The sequence below is a fragment of the Notechis scutatus genome, chromosome 8 (genome assembly GCF_049901735.1).
Source record: "Notechis scutatus isolate UNSWTSFEM ecotype Mainland chromosome 8, rNotScu1.2, whole genome shotgun sequence".
NCBI lineage: Eukaryota > Metazoa > Chordata > Lepidosauria > Squamata > Elapidae > Notechis > Notechis scutatus.
In genome coordinates, this window is record NC_142016.1 from 12,875,473 (window position 1) to 12,901,301 (window position 25,829).

The 25,829-nt window shown below is 43.2% G+C and overlaps 1 protein-coding gene across 7 annotated transcripts in view; it reads right to left on the reverse strand.

Annotated features, from left to right (window-relative positions):
• Positions 1–25,829, reverse strand: part of FGR (FGR proto-oncogene, Src family tyrosine kinase) — a 68,014-nt gene that overhangs the window by 25,650 nt on the left and 16,535 nt on the right. For 5 of the 7 annotated variants that reach the window (XM_087970694.1, XM_087970693.1, XM_087970696.1 and 2 more), the window contains exon 2: positions 4,410–4,467. The gene's annotated coding sequence lies outside the window, so the exon portion shown is untranslated. Of the gene's footprint in view, positions 1–4,409; positions 4,468–6,796; positions 6,918–25,829 lie in introns of those variants that run through there. The other 2 variants (XM_087970697.1, XM_087970695.1) reach the window with 2 other exon arrangements.

Sequence of the window (25,829 nt, forward strand, 5' to 3'; positions counted from 1 at the left end):
ATACCTGTATACAATACACACATATAATTTGCTTAGTAAAGAATAACTGAAGAGGCATGAAAAATCATGGAGAAGGGGACAGAAAATTGCTTCTTCCCTTCTGAAACAGGAGGTCGTTTCTGTTTGTAAGATTCCTGGCCTAATTGATAGAGTAAGTTTGCTATTTTCCCATCGGAAAAAGGCAGGAATGATGAACAGAACAGAATTGGGACCTTAGAGGTCTTCTAGTCCAACCCCTTGCTCAGGCAGGAAGCCCTACACCATTTCAGACAAATGGTTGTCCAATTTCTTCTTAAAAACTTCCAGTGTTGGAGCATTCACAACTTCTGGAGGCAAGTTGTTCCACTGATTAATTGTTCTAACTGTCAGGAAATTTCTCCTTAGTTCTAAGTTGCTTCTCTCCTTGATTAGTTTCCACCCGTTGCTTCTTGTCCTGCCCTCGGGTGCTTTGGAGAATAGCTTGACTCCCTCTTCTTTGTGGCAGCCCCTGAGATATCAGATCACTGCTATCATGTCTCCCCTTGTCCTTCTTTTCATTAAACTAGACATACCCAGTTCTTGCAACCGTTCTTTATATGTTTTAGGCTCCAGGCCCCTAATCATCTTCATTGCTCTTATCTGTACTCTTTCTAGAGTCTCAACATCTTTTTTACATCGTGGAGACCAAAACTGGATGCAGGATTCCAAGTGTGGCCTTACCAAGACATTATTAAGTGGTATTAACACTTCACGTGCTCTTGATTCTATCCCTCTGTTTTGTGCAACCTAGAACTGTGTTGGCTGCTGCAGCCCATTGATGACGGTGACCACAGAGCTGAGAAGACAATGATGCAATTCAACACAAGGTTCAAAGGAGGAGCAAGGAAAAACACACTTCTGGCTTTGTTTTTCTCAAGTGCTGCTGAATTCAGTTGGACTTTCCCCCCCATCCTGTTCTTTCTTTCTGCTCTCTGTTGGTTGCATGGCAACCTGTTTGGCACATCAGTCCAAAGAGAAGGCACCCGAAAAGCTATGGATCACAAACAACATTTAGAAAGATTCAGAAGGACCCAGGAAGGTCAGGGATACCAGGGGCAGGTATCCTTCCTGCACACCAGGGGCAGGAAGTGCACCACTTCCAAACAAAGCAAAGAGCTGATCCTTTTCAAAATGAAACATGTTCCATCAAAACAGGAAAAGTCATCAAACATTTAGACCTACAGTCAAAATTTACTGAATAACACACCTGACCCAGTTTCCCAACAAGCAAAGTCAATTGGGGAAGCCACTTAACAACCATATGATTCATTTAGCCAACATGGCAAAATGGCCACAAAATTGGATCCAGTCACATGATCTCTTGATTAATGACCATATGACTTAGCAACTGGGCAGCCCCAACTGTGGTCATAAATCAAGGCCGACCTGTAATTATTTTTTCTGAAATTACTGATTCCCACTTCTCACTCAAAAAATGAGAGAGTGACATTTGAAAGGCTGTGTGCAAAGCTCTGGCAGCTGCAATAAATCTTAGTCTATCTTAGACTAAGATTTACTGCAGTTGCCAGTAACAGGTTCTGACCTGTTCTGGAGAACCGGTAGCGGAAATTCTGATTAGTTCAGAGAACCAGCAAATACTAGCTCTGACTGGCTCCACCACCATCTATTCTCTGCCTCCTGAGTCCCAGCTGATCGGCTGGGTCTTCTTTTGTTGCCCTGTGCAGGAGAACGGAGCTAGAAAGCAGGTTAGTGGGGTGGGGAGGGAATGGGGATTTTGCAGTATCCTTCCCCCAGAAGTGGGGTGGGAATGGAGATTCTGCAATATCCTTCCCCTGCCACGCCCACCAAGCCACACCACACCCACCAAGCCACACCCACAGAACCGGTAGTAAATAATTTTTGAATCCCACCACTGCCTAGTCCTGGCTTAGCCCTGGGCTTCCAACACAGTCCTTTTCAAAATGTGACTAATGACACTTCCACAAACATTTCTGTAAAAAAGCTGCATCGTGTAAGGCCAAGTTTGCAAGGTTTTGGCAGAGGAAAATCACAGGAAATGAGTCTGCAGGGAAACTAGGCTTCCCTCATTTATCTGCAGACATTCACGGAGATTCCAAAAAGGGATGTGAAGGTTCAGGAATAAGAGAGAGCCAGTAGAGATGTTTGGGGGGTTTCCAGGATTAACCCAACTCCCTTGGTAGCTGAGCTTGTAATTGAAGAGATATCCTGGAGAAAAAAAATGATTAAGGCCAAACATTTTTGAAGGTTGAGGAAAACGAGCATCTTGCCAGTTGGACAATATTTCCTATAATCCAAGGAAATAAAACGAGATGCCTTCCGATCAATCTCTCTTGGAATTGGCCATTTGGAGCAGGGGTCAGCTGGCTGAGGAACTCTGGGAGTTGAAGTCCATAAGTCTTAAAGTTGCCAAGGCTGGAGACCCCTGATCTGGAGTATTGACAAAGGAATAAAAAGGGAAGGACCAGAAAAGCAAGGTATCAGCTTTGGAAGCCATATTGACATTCAATGCTCCCACGCTGCCACAATTGAGCCTGGGAAAGTGGGAGGGGGAAAATCATTGAGTATATCTAGTTGGACAAAATAAAATTATTTTGCTGATTCAAGGTCACGTAGTGTTGCACATAGTGAAAAGGAAGTAGTACTTTGGGAAGGAAGTCTTACTTTGGTGATAGGGCCATGTGGTGTGGTGATGGGTATGGGGGATGGATTTGTAGTTTTTACTTTTGCAAGGAAGCCCGAAACTTTCGCATTCGGGATTCTACAGATGTACCAGTTACTATCCAAATAAAAGGAACCTTTGAGAGATGTCTGTTTCAGAGTTATTGGTTGGAATGGAGAGACCTCCATTGGTCCTTGTGTCAGCTGGAACGCTGAACCCCAGGCACATCTGGATTGTCCTAAGATATTATCCTTACCCTTCTCTAAACCCAAGGCATAAAGGTCAAACCACATTGGGAAGGGGATTTAATTCTGGTTTTGGATTAATTTGGGGATTTCGGACTGTGGCTGGAATGCTTTCCTGCCTTCAGAAGGTAGAGGGGACAAAAAGAAAAACAGAATTGTCCAGAGAGTTCCTACAGCTAAGTTGAGGATTATAAGCATGGAGCAGTGAAGATTGTAGGAAAAATAAGCACAGAGCTGAAGATATATCCTAATTCAGAATGACAGGGACCCCAAAGGCACGTGCCCACAGCAGCCCTTCATTAGTAATGGAAGAGCAATAAGGGGCATCTAGAAATGTAGGCAGACAATAACTTGGTCAAACGCACATGCGGTAGATTCTCATGAATTGATCTCATAGATCAAAAATGCAGAAAGAAACACAGCCTTGCAAATTCAGCCTATTGCTACTTTTGCAGGTTTGCGGTAGCCTCTACACACAACGTGTTTTTTGTGGCAGTGAGAAATTCTAATGCAGACCCCACCATCTCTCTTTCCTTCGCCCCTCAATAGGTTTCCACCACTTCTATCCAGATGAACAGGAATGAAATCAAGTGGAACGTAACAAGCAAAGTGATAGGAAAAAAAGAATGTGCATTCATGGGTTTCCCACAGAGGAAAATTTGCCACACGTTTCCCACAAAACAGGTTGGGAAGAATTCTCAGGACTGTAAAAAAGGAGATTTGATGACACAGATTGTCCTAGATGAAGTATCTCACTATCCTGGAGAAACAGATGGAAGCCATATCCGACAACATTTTTTTTTTTCAGGGTTCCTTAAATTACCTTCCTCCAGATCTGGATGATTCATTTCATCTTTAAATCTCTTTAACTCTCCAAAGATGAAGGACACCCATCTCTGCTTCCATTTTCCCTGTCAGCCCTATAAGGTAGCTCAGATCAAGAAACCAATGCCATATTGGCCAAAAACTACTTTTATTGTAACAGTTTAGGAACAGAATCTTGCAAGTCTGAATGTCTTTTATCTTTGTATAAATTAAGGGGGAGCTAGCTGGTTTGATATAGGTGGTTCAAATCCCTAGCGCCGCGTAACGGAGTGAGCTCCCATTACTTGTCCCAGCTTCTGCCAACCTAGCAGTTCGAAAGCATTTAAAAAATGCAAGTAGAAAAATAGGGACCCCTTTGGTGGGAAGGGAACAGCGTTCTGTGTGCCTTCGGCATTTAGTCATGCCGGCCACATGACCACAGAGACGTCTTTGGACAGCGCTGGCTCTTCAGCTTTGTAACGGAGATGAGCACCACCCCTTAGAGCTGGAAACGACTAGCATGTATGTGCGAGGGGAACCTTTACCTTTAGCTAGTTTGAGATGTTTCCCGAATCCCACCTGAGGAGGGGGGCTTTTCTGTCTGTCCTTCAGGGCTATTTTCAATGCGCCCTACCCAAGACCAGGGGTGTGCTCTATCCATCCATGCACCCATTCACCCCTACACCAGAGGAAAGACTCACCAGAATGGGATTTCACGTCAGTTCACTTGTTCCATGTTTCTTGCCGGAGAACAGGAGTCTAAAGGGAAAAAAAAGAAGCATACTTTTTATTTATATGTATTTACTTATTAAATTTGCCAGCCATCTCACTATTCAAAGTGATTCTGGGACACATACAATGCAATAAAACCATAAACATAAAAACATTAAAAGTACCAAGAAGTAGGTAAAGACTAAAGACCCAGAGCACAGAAGGTACAGAGGCAGAATTTTCTCTATTATTCTACCAACCATCTCTAGCATAGAGCACCCCCATCAGTTGCTTTACCCTTAACCATTCTAACCATAGTTACTTAGAAACCGGTGCTGAAGGACATGGCCTATTGTGTTGTATTTGCTCAAACCTAAGCTAGAATACACATGAAAATGTAAGTCAAGTCTTTTTTTTTTACCAACTATAGTAGCAAAATAGTATTGAGTCTATCAATTTGCTTTATGGAATTTTATTTAAAAAAATAGACTGGAAAATCCATGTTTCCATTTGTCAAAGTTCCCTCAACAGAGTTCTTATACAGATTCCCTCATTGTAGGTAGCTTTTAACATCTACTCCACAATAAACTCTTGTTAAAATGCTGATTTTCCCTACAGGTTTGGCTTCACAAACTTCCCAATTGCCTCTTAAATCTTAGTGAAATTTTATTATTTCTACTCCTTCTCTCCCTATTGCCTTCTAAGTCAAATGTTGCTGCTAAAATGCCCTGAATAAATAAACACATCTTTGAGGCCAATGGATATATTTGCAATTGAGGCACTTTTACAAAATATTTTCTATAGATAGCCTTGCCCTTATATTAAATGGCTGCAGAGATGGCTGATCATTCATGCAAAGTAGAGTTTACATTCCTTTATTTGTGATGTCAAAAACTTGCCCCAGTGCGCCTATCTACTAGGTAAGCTTGAGTCTGAATGCCAAAGTGCAGAAACTGTCTTTTGAATCCCCCCCCCGTTGTGTCTAAAATTTCTTTTTCTGCAAAAGACAAGTAAAAGAAGCTCAGAAGGAACTCCACTCATTTCCCTCTCCCCAAAAAATCTGAATTGGAGACTAATCTAAAATAGAAGGATAATTTCAGCTTCAAATGCCAACTCACACAAGCATTAACTCACCATCATGGAGAGGGCAAAATCATTATGCTCAAAATGTGACACCAAGGAAAGCAACTAAATGAAGACATTTGTCACTTCAGATACACAAGATTCCGTTACTGCAGCCTTACAACAAAGTAGATTCAGCTCATCTTGTGGTCTTTTTTTCCCATTCGGTTTACTTGGGAGACCACCATCTCTCTTGCAAGTCTGAAAGTACAAATCTCCCCGTCTAGTTTTACCATCTGATTAGTTAGGGCAGATCCTTTCTACGGTTACAGGAACTGGGCTTGGCTAGTCTAGTGAAGAGAAGGACCAGGGGAGACATGATAGCAATCTTTCAATATTTGAGGGGCTGCCACAGAGAGGAAGGGGTCAACCTGTTTTCTAAACCACCCGAAGGCCAGACAAGGAATAATGGATGGAAACTGAACAAGGAGAGATTCAACCTGGAAATAAGGAGAAACTTTCTGACAGTGAGAACAATCAACCAATGAAACAGAAGTTGCCTTCAGAAGTGAGACTTTCAAGAAGAGATTGGACTCCCATCTGTCAGAAATGGTGTAGGATCTCCCGCTTGGGCGGGGGTTTGAACTAGATGACCTACAAGGTCCCTTCCAACTCTGATTATCTGTTATCTGTTATGTTTCTTCTTCTACCCGTTACTCAGTTGTGGGCTCCTCCTCCATTTATCTGATCATTCTCTATGACAGAGGTCCCCAACCCATGGGCCAACTCTGGGAGTTGAAGTCCACAAGTCTTAAAGTTGCCAAGGTTGGAGACCCCTGCTCCAGATGGCCAGTTCCATGAGAGACCGGAAGGCATCTCGTTTTATTTCCTTGGATTATAGGGGATGTTGTCCAGCTGGCAAGATGTTCTCTTTCCTCAACCTTCAAAAATGTTTGGTCATAGTTCCCTTTTCTCTAGGATATCTCTTCAATTGACCCCCTGCACATATGCGGCGAGACCCAAAGACCAGCTGGCCAGCGGGAGGTGCATACATGCATGCGCAGCAAAGCAGAGTTGGGGTGACGGATCACGTGCCCACAGAGGGCTCTGCATGCCACCTCTGGCATGCGTACCATTGGTTCACCATCACGGATCTAGGTTGTCCTCCCCCCACAGTCTGTGGAAAAATTGTCCTCCATGAAACTGGTCCCTGTTGCCAAAAAGATTTGGTAATGCTGCTGTAGGCAACATTCCCCCACCCCCATCTTCCAAGGTCATCCTCACATTCCATTACAGCCCATGAAGTAGTATTGACCTCTTGAGAGACAAGATGGTTTCACCAAACCATGAAGGAGGTGCTCATGGTGCATCTTCTTCTCAAGTAGCCACTGCTGGACCCAAGAGTCCTGGGTAATTTTTGTTCAACTTGTGATGACCTGGAGTGTAACACAAACGTAACAAAATCCAAAACATACTTTAATGCCTCCAACTTGGCCCCACTGTTCAATAATTCTCAGTTGGAGATAAAACATATTCAAAAATAGTCTTCAAAAGAAAGCAATACTGTCCGAACTTAATCAGCAGATAGAGGTGAAATAAAAAACCAATCAAACTACAATGAAGAAATTTCCACAACAGACCAGGATAAGTAATTACCAAATTCAGGGAGATAACAAGGCACAGTCTGTTGGAAGGATGCCAACCAAGATAACTTCAGCCCAAAATAAAACATGCTTTGCTTCTGGCAATGCTGTGTTTTAACCATCCCTCTTATATACTATTCTCCCCAGCTGCAACCAATGAGGGGGATCATGGCCACTTCCTCTCTCACAAGCCAAGTTGTTTCCTTCTCCGTTCCTCCCTACATGTCCTAGGATGAAGAGGGGATGGGCCTGGTTCTTCCTCTGACTGCCCAGCCAGCCTCTGCCCTTCCCCAGCCTCCTCCACAACCTCCGGAGCCACATCTCCACTCCCTGTCTGCTGTCCCTCCTCTCCCTCAGAGTCCGACTCGAACAAGGGCATGACGCAACCTCTCCTTTCTAGAGAATGTTATTGAGAAGGTAGTAGGGTAGCCACTGCAGAAGACCTGCCTTCAGGCAAAACCTAAAACCTTGCTCCTTTCCCCAGGCCTTGGATCAAGATGCCTGCATGACCATTTAGGCTGCAGATGATTCAGGGAGAGTTTTTCGCTCGTTCTTTCAAGATGACTGATGTTCTTTTGATCTAACCTGGCCTCTTTTCTACGTTCTCCTAATCTGTGAAGCCGCTCAGGGTTATTTTGGAGTTGTCAAGTCTAGAAACTCATAGAAACAAACAAATCAATCAATAAATGCTGTGCCAAAAAGTCTGGTCTTAATTTATTCTCCAGTGCTCTTGATCATTGGATCTTGGAGGGAGAAAAACAAAAATAGCGTGAAAAGGGCGTTGTACGTTCTCTCACTTTTCCAATCTTTTTGAGAAGCAGTTGCTCCAAATTGTTCCCCACTTGGATCACTTGGGGTCCTAGCTCACGTATCGGTACCAAACCCCCATCTCTGGCCTATCAAGTACACCTCGCCATCATGCCCAGTGCTGATTGCACAGCTGTCAAGCCAAATCACTGTCTGCTGATGGCTACGTATTTCCAGGCTATAAGGCGACGCGTAGCGACCCCCACCACCACAAAATCCCCGGGTGCACGCGGGCGAGTGCCAGGCCGGGGCGGAAGCTGCGCCCGGGCGAGGCGGCGCGGACCGCGCGCGGAACCGGCCCACCTTGTCACCAACCACCCCCCCCCCCTGGGAGGCTGTTTTGGGCAAGGCTAGTCTGCGGAATCATTTTTAATGGCGGGTGCCTTAATACAATGAGAGCCAAGAACGATGAATTGGAGTCCTCGGTCTCTGATGCTGACCTTCACAGCAACCCCAAAGGAAAGGGGAGGGGGGAGAAAAAAAGGAGAGAGCCTCAAAAAAAAAAAAAAAAAAAAAAAAAGCTGGAAATAGCCAAAGCCCCGAGGTCCTTAACCTTCCACTGAGCACCAGGAGAAAGGCAGGTAAATGGAAAACTGTATGATCTGATATTCCCCAAATAGATTTGGCTACAAAAATCTATTGCAAGTAGTCATTGATTTACAATCATAACTGAGCCCAGTACAGGTTATTCCTTGTTTTACAATAATTCGTGACTTACGGCCGTTTTTCACACTTACGACCATTGCAGCATCCCCACAGTCAAATGATCGAAATACAGAACCTTGGCAAACTGACTCATGACAGCTGCGGTGTCCTTGGGTTCATGTGATCATGTTCTTTTGACAAGCAAAGTCAATGGGGAAGCCAGACTCACTTAACAACCGTGTTACTCACTTAACAGCGGCAGTGGTTCACTTAACTGTGGCAAGAAAGGTCATTTTACAGGCAATTCACAATTTACTGGGGCAAAATTTACTTAACAAATTTTGGGCTCAACTGTGGTCATAAGTTGAGGACTATCTGTAATGATGGTTATGAAGTGCAATGGTCATAAAGAGAACCACCGTTTGACTGAACCTGGTTTTACAACCTTGCTTGCACAGTTGTTGTTTTTTTTTAAAAGTTTTATTTTTTCACATTTCAAAAACATCTTTTTTTTAGTGAACAGCATGATTCCAGGCTTTCACGTTTCCATACAAACATGACCTTGATTACATATTCATCTTTCACATTTGGTTTCATTTCTTATCATCGCTTTCCATATTTTCTATTAATTTTCTCAAGTACTTTCCTCAAAACTTATTTTATATATTTTCAATTCATTTCTTAACCTATTTCTTTTAACTTTAAATCATTCTCATATCTTCGTATTCATTGTGCTTTATACTTTTATCTGACAGGTTTGCAATTTTATCGCGTATTCTTATTTTATAATTTCAAAAACTCCATCTCAATTCAAACATTTCAAAAAAGTTTCCCCCACCAGTTAGAATGTGACACCCCTATACCTATACCATATCATTTGGTTAGTTCCTCTTTAATTCCCAATAATCATTTAACTTTTTAATTATCACCTTAAAAATTAATAACAATAATCTCCTGGCAACTACATAACACATATACCTTTTAAGTCAGATTTTGCATGGCACTTTCCCCTTCAATTACATCAAATAATTTCAAAAAGAAAAATTAGTCTATTCAATTAATCATAAAAACTGATATTAATCTCATTACAGCAATCCTCATAATTCATTTCAACTATATTCTTGAATTATATGCTTGCACAGTTGTTATGTGAGTGCTATGTTATGTGAACCCCTTATTCGCTAGGGACCGTCTTTTGCAGAAACTGGAAGTAAATGCCAGTTTACGGCAAAAACACTGTAAATCTCATTCGAGTGACTGCACACACTGCATGCAGCCCTCAATGCCGCCAAATGGCCAAGCACCCAAAATTCGGCCATGGGGGGAAGACGTTAACATTTCAAAACGTAAGTAGCTTTTGGGAGGTCCGTTATAACTTTGAACAGTCACTAAATTATTGGCTGTAAGTCAGAAGCTGTTTCCCCACCTTTGCTTTTTTCTTTTTTTTCCTTTTAATTTTATTCTTTTAGTATTTAAAAAAATTTGTTTTGTTCATTTTTGTTTCATTTACAGGTATAACAATACATACAGGTAGTCCTCACTGACTGACTGAAACTGGGACTGGCAACCTCATCGCTAAGCAGTGCAACTGCAAAGTGAAAACTCATGCAACGTTGACATTACAACAGAGGTTTGTCAGTTCCAGCTGAGGTTGTTAAGTGAATCACTGCAAGTCATTAAGTGCAATGGGCTCCATTAATGGGACATTTTGCTTCTCAGCCCACACCATTTCTGTCTAAAATTCCTGGGTGGTCCAAGCTCAGAGACTAAGCCAAAGACAGAAAAGAGGATGACAAAGAAGAACAGGGAGAAGAAAAGGAGATGGTCCATCGTCTTGTCCCAAAGGTGCTTTTTTTCCAAAGGCCACTGGACTTCCTTTGTTTTTCTCCTTGAAGATGTTTCGCTTCTCACCCAAGAAGCTTCATCAGCTTCAAACGGAAGAAGTCAGAGTCAAAACTGAACTGAAGAAGTCAGAGTCAGAATCGAAGAGGTCTTCAAGGAAAAACCAAGAAAGTCCAGTGGCCTTTGAAAAAAGCACTTTTGGGAAAACCATGATCAGGATGACTGAGAATCTCCATAGACATCTTGATTAAGGCTCTTTGATTTAATCTGATGAACATACTTCTTTGTAGAATAGAATAGAATAGAATAGAATAGAATAGAATAGAATAGAATAGAATAGAATAGAATAGGAATAGGCATAGGAATAGCATAGGAATAGAATAGAGTTGGAAGAGACCTTGGGGGTCTTCTAGTCCAACCCCCTGCCTAGGCAGGAAACCCTACACCACTTCAGACAAATGGTTATCCCAACATCTTTTTAAAAACGTCCATATTGGAGCATTCACAACTTCTGGAGGCAAGTTGTTCCACTGGTTAATTGTTCTCTCAGTCAGGAAATTTCTCCTTAGTTCTAAGTTGCTTCTCTCCTTGATTAGTCTTTACCCATTGCTTCTTGTCCTGCCCTCGGGTGCTTTGGAGAATAGCTTGACTCCCTCTTCTTTCTGGCAGTCCCTGAGATATTGGAACATTGCTATCATGTCTCCCCTTGTCCTTCTTTTCATCAGACTAGCCATGCACTGTTCCTTCAACTGTTCTTTATATGTTTTAGCCTCCAATCCCCCAATCATCTTTGTTGCTCTTTTAACTGTGGTTGATACTGAATTTAGCTTTAGAAATGTGAAATTGGAGGTAGGGAGGATTAGTGCTCTCTATTCCACCCCACAGAAAAGGAATCTTCAGTCTATCCAGCAGCAGTTGATGGAAATCACTAATTTCCCATCTCAGCAAGCCAAGCGGAAACCAGTGTCACCCCACCCATTTTTGTTTTTAATACATATTTTCTGGATTCAGATCATGTGGAAACTACCCTGGCTCAAATTCAATCAAATGATCGAAAAGTAACACTTATGGGTATCATCTGCATGTTGATTTCACTTTCATATTTCAGCTTACATTGTTTCCCACCACAGTATAACAGCGGCACCATATCGCTCACCCAATTCACCATGAAATTTTCCAGGACGTGCTGCATCGCCTTCTTTCATGGGGAGGAAGCAGACCAGAAGACCTCAATCTAGGCAGCTCATTTAGTTCATTTAGTGACCATTGCACTGAAAAAAGGGGATTATGGCTGTTTTTCCATGTTTATGTCCGTTATGGCATCCCCATAGCCATGTGATCAAAATTCAGATAGAATAGAATAGAATAACAGAGTTGGAAGGGACCTTGGAGGTCATCTAGTCCAGTGGTCGCCCACCAGTGGGCTGGGGACCACTGATAGTCCGTGAGAAAATTTTGGTGATCCGCAGAGAAATGTCACCCCCAAAGCAATTAATCCAGGCTGCACAGGAACACTTTTCCCCCCCAGAAGATAGGTGATGCCACCTGCCAGAATAAATTATGGAGCTGCTATAAAATGAGGTACAAGAAGGAAATGACAGCAAGCGGTTTAAATCACAATTTATGACAATGGTGGTCTCAGCCGGCTACAACTGACCTAAGCTTGAAAGCTAGAGAGTACTTGAGTGGGAGGACTACCCACATGGCCCATGGGAACACAAGGCTTGCGTCGCTTGCATTGCAAACAAGAGGTAGTGAAGGGAGGGGGAAAGGGCGGAGGGGGGAATTTGCCCCTCTCGCCCCATGTGCCTCGCCTGGCCACCGGGCTGCTTCTTTCTTCTTCTGCTTTTGGCTGCATATGCAAGGAAAGCAGCAAAAGTCTTTCTTTCTGTCCCCCAAACTCCGCCAGAAATGAGTCTTTGGGACCCTGCAAGGCCTCCTGCTTCCAGAGGCTGCACCAGCGTGACAAGTCTCACAAAGACTCATTTCTGGAAGAGTTTGGGGGAAGAGAAAGAAAGACTTCTGCTGCTTTCTTTGCATGAAGCCAAAACACACAGATACTCTCTCTCTCTCTCTCTCTCCTCCCCCCCCCCTCTCTTTCTCTCCCCCTGAGAACGGAGCTGGAGACGGTATCCTGCGATCCCAAATAGAATGATCGATCGGTAGGAAAACAGGGTTAGGAATTTTCCTGCAGACTTTTGGGGATTTTCCCAGGGTCTCTGGTCCATGGGATTTAAAATGATGAGTTTGGTGGTCCCTGTCCTATACCACCAACTAGCTGACCTTAGCTTAGTTACTTAAAGTGAACAACCCAAATGATAAGTTAATGATTTAGTCCGGACCCAAAGAAGTGATCGGTTTAGTATAGGGGTCACCAAACCTAGCAACTTTACGGCTTGTGGACTTCAACTCCCAGAATTCTCTGGGAATTAGCTGGCTGGAGAATTCTGAGAGTTAAAGACCACAAGTTGTAAAGTTGCCAGTTTGGAGACTTCTGGTTTAGCCTGTATCATGCAACCCCAGCTGTGGTTATAATAATCACCCAAAGCATCTCACAATATCAAGAGGGAGAAGCATTTTAGAGTATTGGGTTTTTTTGTTTTTTGTTTTGTTTTGTATACTGTTGCACAATCGCATTGAGTTCGGTAGCCCCACATCCTATCACCTTCCCCTCTTCTTCTGAGAAGTATTATTGTTGGTCAGTTGCAGTTTGAGGCTGCAGGGAAAGGTGAGGTTGCTTGAGTCAAAGCAAAAGAATAAGGGGTCCATGACTTCAGTTGTGCAATTGGATCTTACCACGGTTTATTGAATAAATTACAGTGACTGAGTTCATAGAAGATGCTAAGCTAAAATCAGGCAATAGAGTTTACGGCTGATACGTGTGAACACACCCATAGGTTGGCCAACATTTATCTGTTTATCAGATAAATTTTGTAATAATTCGTGGCATCTGCCTTTGTTTTCTCCTTATGTAGAAGTTGGTGAAAAGAATTTTGAGAATCTTTTTTCCCACCTTAATAATTAGTATGCAGTAATTGTTCTTCAGATGATCACTCTTCTCCTTCCTGGCCGCCAAGAGATAATCATATTCTCAAATTTGATCAAATCGAACCTTCACTCAGAGGTAGTTAGGCAATGCTTGAGAGAAACGCCCAGCAGGTTGTATATAGACTATAACTTTTATAACATTTTCTCACCAAGCAATGTAGTTAAAACACTTATACAGGTAGTCCTTGACTTACAGACAGCATTGATCCCAAAATTTCTGTTACTAAACAAGATAGTTATTAAGTGAATTTGCTCCATTGTACGACCTTTATTGGCACATTTGTTAAATGAATCACTGCAGTTGTTAAGTTAGTAACACAGTTGTAAGATGAAGTCCACAAGTCTTAAAGTTGCCAAGTTTGGAGACCTCTGGTATAGGATATTGAACAAACATGTATTTATTTCAGAGGTGGTTATTCGGCAGGTTCTGACCAGTTCTGGAGAACCGGTAGCAGACATTTTGAGTAGTTCGGAGAACCGGCAAATCCCACCTCTGACTGGCCCCGCCCCATCAATTTTCCGCCTCCCGAGTCCCAGCTGATTGGCTGGATCTTCTTTGGTTGCCCTGCACAGGAGAACGGAGCTGGAAAGCAGGTTAATGGGGTGGGGAGGGAATGGAGATTTTGCTGTATCCTTCCCCTGCCACGCCCACCAAGCCATACCCACAGAACTGGTAGTAAAAAATTTTTGAATCCCACCACTGATTTATTTATTAAATTGGTTTGCCTTCCATCTCGCCACAAGGTGCCCACATATTTTCATGCCAGCAAATGGAGATTCCTGAATCCAGACACTGTACATAAAAGATGGAAAACTGAAACCTTCTCGATGTGTTGTACAAGTTCTAAAATTCCATATTATTGGTCATGCTGTTTGGAGCTCCTGGGAATTGTAATTCATCATCAGCTCCTTGAGACTCAAGGTTCTCCTATCCATGAATTAACTACAACTCAATATAGCAGGGCTTTTTTTTTTCCAAAATGAAATATGCATAATAGATTCAACACAAGGACTGTGGCCGATTTTAATCATGATTTGTTGCCTAAGCCATAAGAGACCAGTTTTTGGACACTGCATTAAATCATAAAACATGAGTTACAACAAAACACCAAAGGCTGTGCCTACAGATCATGCCACTCTCCAAGTAAATAACTATATAATAAAGTTATGATGTGCATCCCTAGCCAATTATAATGGTCTGTTCAGAGCCTGATAAAGATTGAGGAGACGGTTTCGAAATCAGCCTCGTGTACATTTTTCAGTTATCTAAGAAAAGAACAGGTTTACAGTAAAGCTTTCAGAAAAAGACCACACTAATAAATATAGGAAGCTATATTTGTATTCATACAGCCAGTTTGGTCTAGTGGTTAAGGCACTAGGCTAGAAACGGGGAGACTGTGAGTTCAAGTCCCTCCTTAGCCATGAAAGGCCAGTCACGCTCTCTCAGCCCAACCCACCTCACAGGGTTGTTGTTGTTGTGGGGGAAATAGGAGGAAGGTGTGTTGGACATGTTCACCGCCTTGAGTTACTTGTAAAAACGATAAAGGCAAGATATGAATGAATGAATGAGACTCTAAGGAGAAAGAAATCCAATTGCCAAGTTTTAGCCACTCTTCTCATCAAAGAAGTGACCCTGGATGACATACCATAAAGTTAAACAGCCCATCAATACTTAAAGCCATTACCATTACTAATTATTTTAAAAACCTTAAACTATAAAAAGATAGAAAATACAAAGAAATAGCAGGTGAAGGGATGTTAATGTTTTAAGTTACTTTTTATTTATGTGTTTTAACTATTTTATTTGCTACTATTGTGATTTGTACTTAGTGCTTAAAAACGGAGTACAAATCATATAATTGGCTTTTAAAAAAAAACTCATAAAACTTAAATCATCCCAGCCTGAATCTCAGCTCAGCTTGAGATACAAAAAGATGTCTGAAATGGTTTCCCGGGGGCTGGACTAGAAGACCTCCAAGGTCCTTCCCAACACTGTTACTCTGCTAATTGTGAAAGATAGAACTGCATATTGATGGAAAACTCACCAGAGGAGATCCAGATACAGGCTGAGTCAACTGATCCAGAACTTGAGTTAGGCAAGGTCCTAAGGCCAGCCTTATATTTCAAATTATGAAGTATAGAACAGAGACTGTCATGGTGTCCTCTTGACAAGAATAAGCCTGATTCAGCAAGTTAGTCCAACTGGTACAATAGTCAGTGGTGACTGCTTGACTCTTTGCAGTGAATAATGTTCCATCTCCTTTCCTAAAAACTCCACCAATCTGCTCTGTTGAATTACCTACTGAACTGTAGATCGCTATTTCTCAACTTTAGAAACTTTTAAGTGGTGTGGACTTCAACTTCCCAAACTCCCCATCCCAGTAACGGAAGTTCTCACCTCTTAAACCTGCAGAGGTTGAGAACCACTGCTGAAGGATTGACTAGTTTTAATTTCTCCCCAGATGTGTGATTTGTTTTCTCTAGGTTTATTTGGAGAAGCATTTCTCATGCCTACATTTCCCATGCACTTGTGCAGCAGGATGTTTTATAAGTCTGCGACGTGCTTCAGCGTTACTTCAGTTAAGGATTTATGACTGCAGCAAATATCTTGCGTTGATAGCAGAAGCTGGCCGCATGTGTCATTGGCAGCACAGAACAGGGCCTGCCTTTGCAAGACGACTTCCTGTCCAGCAACCACATGCTTTCTTAAAACACAAAGGATACCTAGAAAGGGATCAGCAATATATCATGATAGAGCTAAATAATAGTTTCCCTCTCATGGTTTTATCAGATTGGTCATTAATAGCTGCGTCCTGCTTTCCAAATTGAAGCCTTGCAGGTTCCTGAAGATTATTTTTGTCTTGGTATGAACTAGATGGACTTTGCTTCCTTTTAGCGATGACAAATGTTATAACATCATGTACACTGGTTAACAGCAGATGTACGTGAGACGAGGTTCACAGCAGTCAAGCTGCAAACAGTGGTTTGCGGGAAACTATTTTCTCAAAGTTTGATGGCCACAGCTGTCCTTTTGAACAGGCTCCCTGCTTCACGGAATAAAGCTTCACAAAAAAAAATTTAAAAAGGAAGAAGAAAACTTACCAGGCCTGAAAGATTAAATCAATTTTTAAAATGGATTTTTAAAATGATGAATTGCAAACTCTGTTTAATCTGTTTGCACAGCTGAGATTTCTCACGGTTTTTAAATGGAGAGACAAGCATCTTCCTTATTCACACAACAAGAAAGCTACATGGACACAATGAAGTACACCAGAGTCAAGAAGGAGACCCTACCTATGTTTGTCAATTCTAGAAGCTGCAATAGTTGCCAGTCGAGGATAATTTGGTTTGATGTCTGTTTATCAGCTCCTGACTAACATGTAGCATGTCCTAAATGCCAAATAGCTGCCAAGGAGTAAGTGGAAGGAGGCATTTACTCTGCGGTCCAGCCAATTGGGTGACTTTGGGCCAGTCTCTCTCTCTCTCTCTCTCAGCCCAACCCACCTCACAAGGTTGTTGTTGTGGGGAACACTGGAGGAAAAAGGAGCACTAGATATGTTTGCTGCCTTGAGTTATTTATACAATAATAAAGGCAGGATAAAAGTAATCTAAAGAAACCAAACCAAACATCAACACAGCACAACTGTATGGCAGTCCTTCTGATTCCAGCCCAAGGATTTAAGATGATTCATACTCAATATCTGCACTTCACTAAGAATCCTTTATAGTTGAACAAAAAACACGAGAGCAAATTCCAAAGACAGATGAGCTGAATTTAGTGGTATCAGATTTTAAACTGTTGCATTTTGCCCCAGGTTTCTAGATGACAGTTTATTGTTGAGTCCTTGGAGAGAAAGAGCTTAAAAGCGTTGGCATAAATATAGCACATTGGATGTTTGATATCTGTTGCTTCTGGGCACCATCTTCACAAAACAGCTTTTTTTAAACTCTCTCTCTCTAAGCCATTTGCATGTACGGATGCTTTTAAGGCAAGATAAGAAATGGAAAAGTGCCATACTGCATTTCATTCAAAGTAGATTTTATAGATCTATTGGGGAAGAGAGATGAGATCTCGTACATCATATAAAAAGAATATAAAGCTAGCAGGCAGGAGCCTGTCTGCAGGGAACGTGGTTTTCTTAAGATTAGCAAGGCAGGCACACGCTTGCTATGGAGTAACCTCTGAGCCCCTCCACAACCAAAGTTCCTGGCAAGAAGACCACAATCTACCCAGAGAAGCAGATGGTCTCTAAGGGGGCCAGCTAAGCAGAGGATGCTGGGATTCAGCAGGTCTTGCCAAGTGTGAGAATCAGAGTTAAGAGACAATCAGTGGGCCTCCACCACAGAAAAGTCAGAGGGAATTCTGGAATTCAAAAAACTCAGAATTGCAGAGGTGATGGTAACTTGTATCATCATCATTGTCTTTTAATGACCCCATAATCCCTTGAGCGGTGGAGTCTAGGCAACTGAATGGAGCGGAGTGTTTGGTGGCCTGGATGCCCTTCCTATCGCCAATGTGGAGTTATATTCAGCAGATATAATCTCAACGTGCCCAGAAAGAAAAATATCTGCCTCTACCTAGAATCGAACTCACAGCCTCCGGACTGTGAGGTGAGAACTCCACCTCTAGGCCACCGTACCCCTCGTGGTGATAACCTGTATGCTGTTGTAAAACATGTGAGAATGGCCTTGGGAAACAGGGCGAAGGCTATAGCCAGGGGAACTGTCGGACAAGAGATTGCTCAGTCCACAGAAGGAATAAGGCTATGACAATGTCTCACAAGGGACCCATTCTAGTTTCATGGGGTAGAAAGGCGAAAGGCAATGCAGGACAAACGTTATTTTCAGATTTGCAAAATTCTGTTAATGCAACTTTATGATAAAGTTGAATTAATTCATCTGGGTGAGCTTCCTTTCTGGGCTATCTCACATGGTTGACATTGATCTTGCAAGCCTGAAAATCCATTTCTCTCCCATCATCTCTGCAGCTCAAGACACTTAGAAGGGTCCCTGCAAAAACATTTGCCATGCCCATTGTATACCTTTTGTGAATGGAGCTACCTCTTGTCCAATCCATTCCCCCGACTTTGGCTCCTCTCCTTCTCCCAAGGTCATTCCCACCTACAGCATCATGACACTCAGCAGTGATGGGATTCCAAAAAGGTTATTACCGGTTCTGTGGGCATGGCATGGCGTGGCTTGGTCGGCATGGCTTGGTGGATGTGACAGGGGACGGATGCTGTAAAATCCCCATTCCCTCCCCTGTGTCCAGTTTTGGTCGCCACAATGTAAAAAAGATGTTAAGACTCTAGAAAGAGTGCAGGGAAGAGCAATAAAGATGATTAGAGGGATAGAGGCATAGGAAGAACAGCTGCAGGAACCGGGAATGTCTAGTCCAGAGGTCTCCAAACTTGGCAACTTTAAGACTTGTGGACTTCAACTCCCAGAATTCTAGGAGTTGAAGTCCACAAGCTATGCTGGCTGGAGAATTCTAGGAGTTGAAGTCCGAAGTCTTAAAGTTGCCAAGTTTGGAGACCCCTGGTCTAGTCTAATGAAAAGAAGGACTAGGGGAGACATGATAGCCAAGCTATTCTCCAAAGCACCTGAGCGCAGGACAAGAAGCAACGGGTGGAAACTAATCAAGGAGAGAAGCAACTTAGAACTAAGGAGAAATTCCCTGACAGATAGAACAATTAATCAGTGGAACAACTTGCCTCCAGAAGTTGTGAATGCTCCAACGCTGGAAGTTTTTAAGAAGAGATTGTATAACCATTTGTCTGAAGTGGTGTAGGGATTCCTGCCTAAGCAGGGGGTTGGACTAGAAGACCTCCAAGGTCCCTTCTAAATTTTCCAACATTCTGTTATTCTGCATGACCTCAGCCAATCTCCTACACTGGCCCCCAAATGCAGAAATTTTTCAAATGTTGGGCTCTGGTCAAAAAAGCAGCTGTCATGTCAACTTTGCTCTCTTAATACTGTATTAAACTCCCGAGCGCCCAAAATTTAAGAAGTTCTGCATTTTCCTCCTTCATCCCCACCCTTGCTGTGTTAGCTCTTGTTCCGTGTGACTGGCTGGTAAGAGGTAGTGAAAAACAAATGGTGGTAACTTGAGCCTACAGTTCTGGAGCAGGAACTGGGGTGTGACTGTCACAGACTGAAGGTTGTTGATTGTTGCTGGCTTCAGAATGGGATGCTAGAGGCCCAATGTCAAAAAATAAAAGTGTGAGGTTAGGAGAGAAATTACCTTCGGTATAATTTCTCTTCCCATTTTGAATAATAGCAAATAGTAAATAGAACGGCTCAATAGGCCAATATTGAATCACATTACAAAAATTACAATGTCAATCTGTTGTGTGTTTCTCAACACTGAACTGATACTAAACCTGTAGTCCTCAACTTACAACCCCAACGGAAACCCACATTTCCATTGTTAAGCAAGACAGCTGTCAAGTGAATTTTGCTCCATTTTTATGACCTCTTTTACCACAGTTGTTAAACGAATCACTGCAGTTGCTAAGTGAATCCCACAGTCCTTAAGTGAATGTGGGCTTCACCCATTGACTTTACTTGTTGGAAGCCAGCTGGGGAGGTTGCACGTGGTGATCCTATGACCACGGGAAAGGGAAACTGTCAGATATACCTGCCAGTTGCCAAGCAGCCTAATTTGGATCGTGTGACTAACTATGCTGCATGTACCATAAATGTGAAAACCAGTCGTAAGTCACTTTTTCCAAGGCCGCTGTAACTTCAAACAGTCACTAAACAAATGGTTGTACATTGAGGACTACCTGTTGTATTATGCAAAGGATGATGGAAAAATTAGAACAATTAATCAATGGAAAAACTTCCCCTCCAGAAGTTGTAAATGCTTCAACACTGGAAGTTTTTAAGAAGATATTGGATAACATTTGTCTGAAATGGTATAGGATTTCCTGCCTAAGCAGGGGGTTGGACTAGAAGACCTCCAAGGTCCCTTCCAACTCTGTTATTCTACATTGGTAAGAGATGCACACGCCCCCTCTTAAAGTAATCCATAATAAAGGAGTCTCTGCTCCTAATTCTAGCACCTTTCAAAACATTGATTTGATTACAGATTAACAAGAGTTGGAAGGGACCTTGTAGGTCATCTAGTCCAACCCCCTACCCAAGCAGGAGACTCCACGCCAGTGATGGCTAGCCTTTTCCAGACCGAGTGTCTAAAGTGCATGCATGTGTGTGCAAAGGCGTGCATGCGCGACCCCCCAAAATGCAATGCGCCCCACCCCTGTGCATGCGCATGTGACCCCATGCATGTGTCCTGTGCATGCACATGTGAGCCCTGTGCAGGTGCCTCAGCTCCCACGCATGCACCCTACCCCGCCATGCATATGCGTGCAGCCCCCCCATACGCACCCCGCCCACTGCACATACGCAGCAAAGACCCAATGACCAGCTAGCCAGCGGGAGGTGCGCGCATGTGTGATGGAGCTGAACTAGGGCAAAGGCTTGCGTGCCCACAGAGAGGGTGTTGTATGCGACCTGTGGCACACATGCCATAGATTCGCCAACACGGCCCAACACCCTTTCTGACAGATGGCAGAAGGGGTGGGATCTGACAGGGTTAACTACCAGTTCGGTCATTTACGAGGTTCGGTGATTTACGATGTGCTTCCCTGCACGCTGCCGGTGTGCGCCTGTAAATCGTCATCAGCGCACTGCGTGCAGAGAAGCAGCCTTTCAAAAAGCCCTTTTTTCCTGCTTTTTTAACTGCAGCTGTGCCTCGCACGGCAGCTGAAGTTGAAAAATTAGGAAATAAAGATCAGGTAAGAGCCCGGGTGGGTAGGTGGGCAAAAACATCAGCAGACATAGAGCTGGTTCTATGTCTGCTGCTCTTCAGAGCTACCGGTTCGACAGAGGTGGACAGAACCGGTAGAAACCCACCCCTGGATGGCAGTCCAATCTCTTCTTGAAAGCCTCCAGTGATGAAGCTCCCACAACTTCTGACGGCAACTTCTGTTCCATGGGTTGATTGCTCTCACGGTCAGATAATTTCTCCTTATGTCTACACTGAATCTCTCCTTGATCAAAACACGCGATTTCCTATTTGCATCGAATCTTAGAACCTGAACGGTGCGGAAGGGAGAGATTTGCAAAGCGTCCCTGAAAAACGGGAGGGCAAAGCAGCAGCAGCAGCAGCAAGGTCTGAAGAGTAGCCGAGGGTCTGAGTGAGGCACAAGGCAGGGAGGAAGTGTGCAGGAGAGTGAAGGGCGTTTGTTGGTGGGAAACAGGATGGAGACAGGAAGCCACCAGATTCCGGTCCATTTCACTGCAACTACAAGGAGGAAGCGGAGCCAAGAGGGAGGGGGGGGCAAGGCAGGGGGAGAACAGGGATGGGGTTGAAAACAGCCCAGCATCCTCAGAGGGAATATACAGCAGCTGGTAACCGAGGTCAGCTTGAGGACCAGAGAAAGAGAGCGGGGCCTTCTGGGAAATCTCATTTCACCAGTTCTTGGCTGGGAAGACCTGTGGTTCAGCTTATACTGGGGAGGGTTTCCATGACAGGATGAGGAGAGAAGTGTTAGGATCAGGCCACATGCTGATCGAGACCAAAATGCCTTTCACACTTCTGAGGTTATGTCCAGATATGGTCAACGCATAAAAAAAACCAAATGGGATGACCCAGGGTGGGATACAAAAGCAACAGTCACAAAAACAGGTGAAGTCCCTTTAATTCTTTCAACTTGGCTTCAAAACTCCAAATATCCTTGACTGGAGACAAAAAAAAACATCCCCCACAAACAGTTGCAAAAAAGGAGGACATGCCGTTTAAATTAAAAATGCCTATAAATTATAAAGAGTTAAAAACAACACAAACCACCTGAAGCAATTAAGAGAACTAGGTAAGATAAGGGCTTGAAGATGTCCACAGATACTGGAATACATACTGGGAAGGACGCCAAACTCAGGTAAGAACCAATAGACTAGAAATATTTTCACGCTTTGTTTCCAGCGCTGACTCATGTGCAGTCTGTCCTTTTAACCAGTTCTCAAAGCTGCAGCCCATGAAGGGGATCAAGGCCTTTTCCTCCCTCGTAGACCACGCCATTCACGTTTCTCCCTTATCCTCTCCTCCCTGTGTGCCCTCGGATGGAGAAGGGATGGGCCTGGGTCCTCCTCTGACTGCCCAGCCAAAGGCCTGTGCCCTTCCCCAGCTTCCTCCACAACCTCCGGAGCCACACTTCCATTCCCTGTGGGCTGTTCCTCCTCTCCCTCGAGTCAGTCTCCAACAGGGGCATGACACTAAAACTGTGCAAGCTATGCATTGTGAGATCTGGGCTGGTCCAAACCTCACCTCTATACTATTGGCATCTCAAACCAAACTTCTAAGAACCCCAAACTAGAAGAGTTATTAGAGACAGAGAGAGAGACACAGAGAGAGAGAGAGACAGAGACAGAGAGACATACAGAGAGAGATGGAGACAGAAATATATAAGAGAAATGGAAGTGTGGATATCCAAAGAAGCTGGAGATTGTATATCAAGCCATTCAAACACAATTGTTGATCTTCTCTTATCAACATAAAAACCAGAATACCAGAATTCTTCAATGAGTTTTTCTCAAAATTTCTTACTGCTTCTTCATTCACTTATCAACCTAGGGACTAGTTGGAAAGAAAATAACTCCATTCACATTTGGTCATCTCCTGCCTCTGTTCTAATAATGGCAACGGTCAGAACAGGATATGTGTCAATCACCTTGTCAAACAATAGGCTTATGCAAGCAAGAAGGGGAACATCTGTGATGTGCAATCACTTCCAAAACCTCATGGTTTTGTTTGCAGGCTGTTTGCTCTTGATGTAGCATGCTGTGTGATTCCAGGCATTATCATTGGTAAGCCATGGTTTGTGGCTTACAATAATCAGCAAGCCATCATTAAATGATCCATGGTTTGGCATCATCAGTAATCCCAGTACACAAGCTTACATGACCTTTGATTATCTTCATAGTTGCATTTTGAGGTTGCCTACCCTGCTAGCAATGATGCAGTAATGTCTCCTCTAACAACGGAAATCTGACCTTGAAAATTAATCTTCCTTTTTTTGGAGTCCAGAATTTCACCTGTAATGTTTAGCTAAACACATCTGCACATCAGGACATTTGAGGGAGGAGACACACTAATCAGGGCCCCCTTAACTTGGCAACTTTAAGACTTGTAGACTTCAACTCCCAGAATTCTTAAAGTCCACAAGTCTTAAAATTGCCAAGTTTGGAGGCCTCTGATCTACATGGAAGGAGGTGTTCTCCCTATCAAAAGATGATGATTCAGGAAAAGGATTAGAAGAAGCCTCTTGCTCAAGGCTACAGAATGAATCAATGAATAGGGGCAGCCAGCCTTCAGATCCATCTCTAGAAATGTGGCTTTCTTTCAAGCTTTCCTGATCATGGACATGGGACTCAAACAGGCAAATAAGACCAGATGTAGCATCCAATCAGAGCTAGCCTCAGCAATGCAGTCCAAGTCTTATCTATCCTTCTTCGAGTAGCACAGTGTTTTTGGCATCTTTAAGATGTGTGGACTTCAACTTCCAGAATTCCTCACCTAGTTTGGAGTTGGAAGTCCAAACATCTTAAAGTTCCCAAGTTTGAGGACAAAGGGTTAGCACAAAACAGAGCCAGCATCAATTGCCAATTCTGGTTTTCATCTGTTTTGACTCTCTATCATATCAAGTTCTCATAGATCACCCAATGAGGCTCTGCAGCATGACTTAGGATCAGCTGGTTTTTAGAACTCTGCTTGAGCTCCACTAGTTTGGTTTGCTTGCCCCATATCCCATTCCCTCTTTTACAACTCCCCATCAAAAATAAGTTTAAAAATGTGAAAATATCAGGACACAAAAACAACCAATGAGGATTCAGGCAGATCCAGCCCTCTCTATTGGACTTACTAAGAATATGACTGAAACTGATCTGCAGGACAACCGCCTCTCTTGAGGGAAAGAGGAAGAAACCAATTGAAAGTCACAAATAAAGTGAAAGTTTCAAATAAGCAAGCCCTCTTGATAAATCTGGGGGTTTTCAGGGAGATTCTGAATGACTCCATTTTGGAGATTTGCTAATAAGGAATTCTGCAAATACACCCACACACCCACACACACCATTCCCCACCCTACCAAAATGAAGTAGTAGATTTTCTCCACTTTCTTCTACCTTAGCAGAAGCTTGGAAACAAGCAGATTTCAGAAACAGAGGCGGGAGATGAAAAAAAACAGGTGGAAACTAATCAAGGAGAGAATCAACCTAGAACTGAGAAATTTCCTGACGGTGGGAACTCGGTGGAATGAGTTACCTCCAGAAGTTGTGGGTGCTCCTACACTGCAGGTTTTTAAGAAGAGACTAAACAACCATTTGTCTGAAATAGTATAGGGTCTCCTGCTTGAACAGGGGGTTGGACTAGAAGACCTCCAAGGTCCCTTCCAACTCTTGTTATTCTGAGAGATGAGGGGTATGAAGGAACTCAGGAAACAAAGGGTTAATGGAATTGGCAAATGCTGGAGTGGTGGTGGGAGGCCAGTTAACACCTAGTGGGGTTGAGTCATTGCCATGCCTCCAACATTTCCCGTGCAGGTAGATGGGGCTTACAGAAAATACTAACCTTTTAATCATAATCTACAATGGTTGGGTTCACCCAGCCTACTGCGCCTGAGCCATATAAGTGACCTTGTAGCTAGGTGTGAATGCAGCTTTGAAACAGAGGGTGCTCTGTCCGTGAAGTTTTTCAAGCAGAAGGTGGACGATTGCCTATAGCTGGCACTGGATTTACTTCACTAAGTGGGAGGCTAGGTTAGACGTCAATCAAAGCCAAGGTCCCAAAGTCCAGTTGCATTTTTGAAAGCACCGTTGGGACAACCATGACCTGGATGACTGAGAACCTCCACAATCAAAGCAAGGCACAACAAAATAACTAAATCTATCTATGGAGTTAACGATTTCTGCATCTCCCGAAGGCTTTAAAAGGCGGCTGGGGAAACCATTTCTCCTGAATGCTTTAGTGTTGCAAAGGGTTGAACTACAAATAGACCTCAACTTATGACACGTTAATAAAACAATTGGCCAGACTTATGACAGCCTCGGACAGAGTGCTTTACTATGGCTCATAAAGCACTTCTGGCCATTGTAGAATGTTGTATCCGCCCCTTTCATGTGCACATGGCCGTATTTTGGTGCTTGGCAACAATTCACATTTAAAACTGGTTGAAGCAACCCATGATCACAACTTACTCATTTGGGAGAATAAATTCTGACTTACAACCACATGATTTGCTTAACATGATTCAGACTTACGATGGTGTGATCTGCTTAAAAACTACCATCAAATCGGATCCA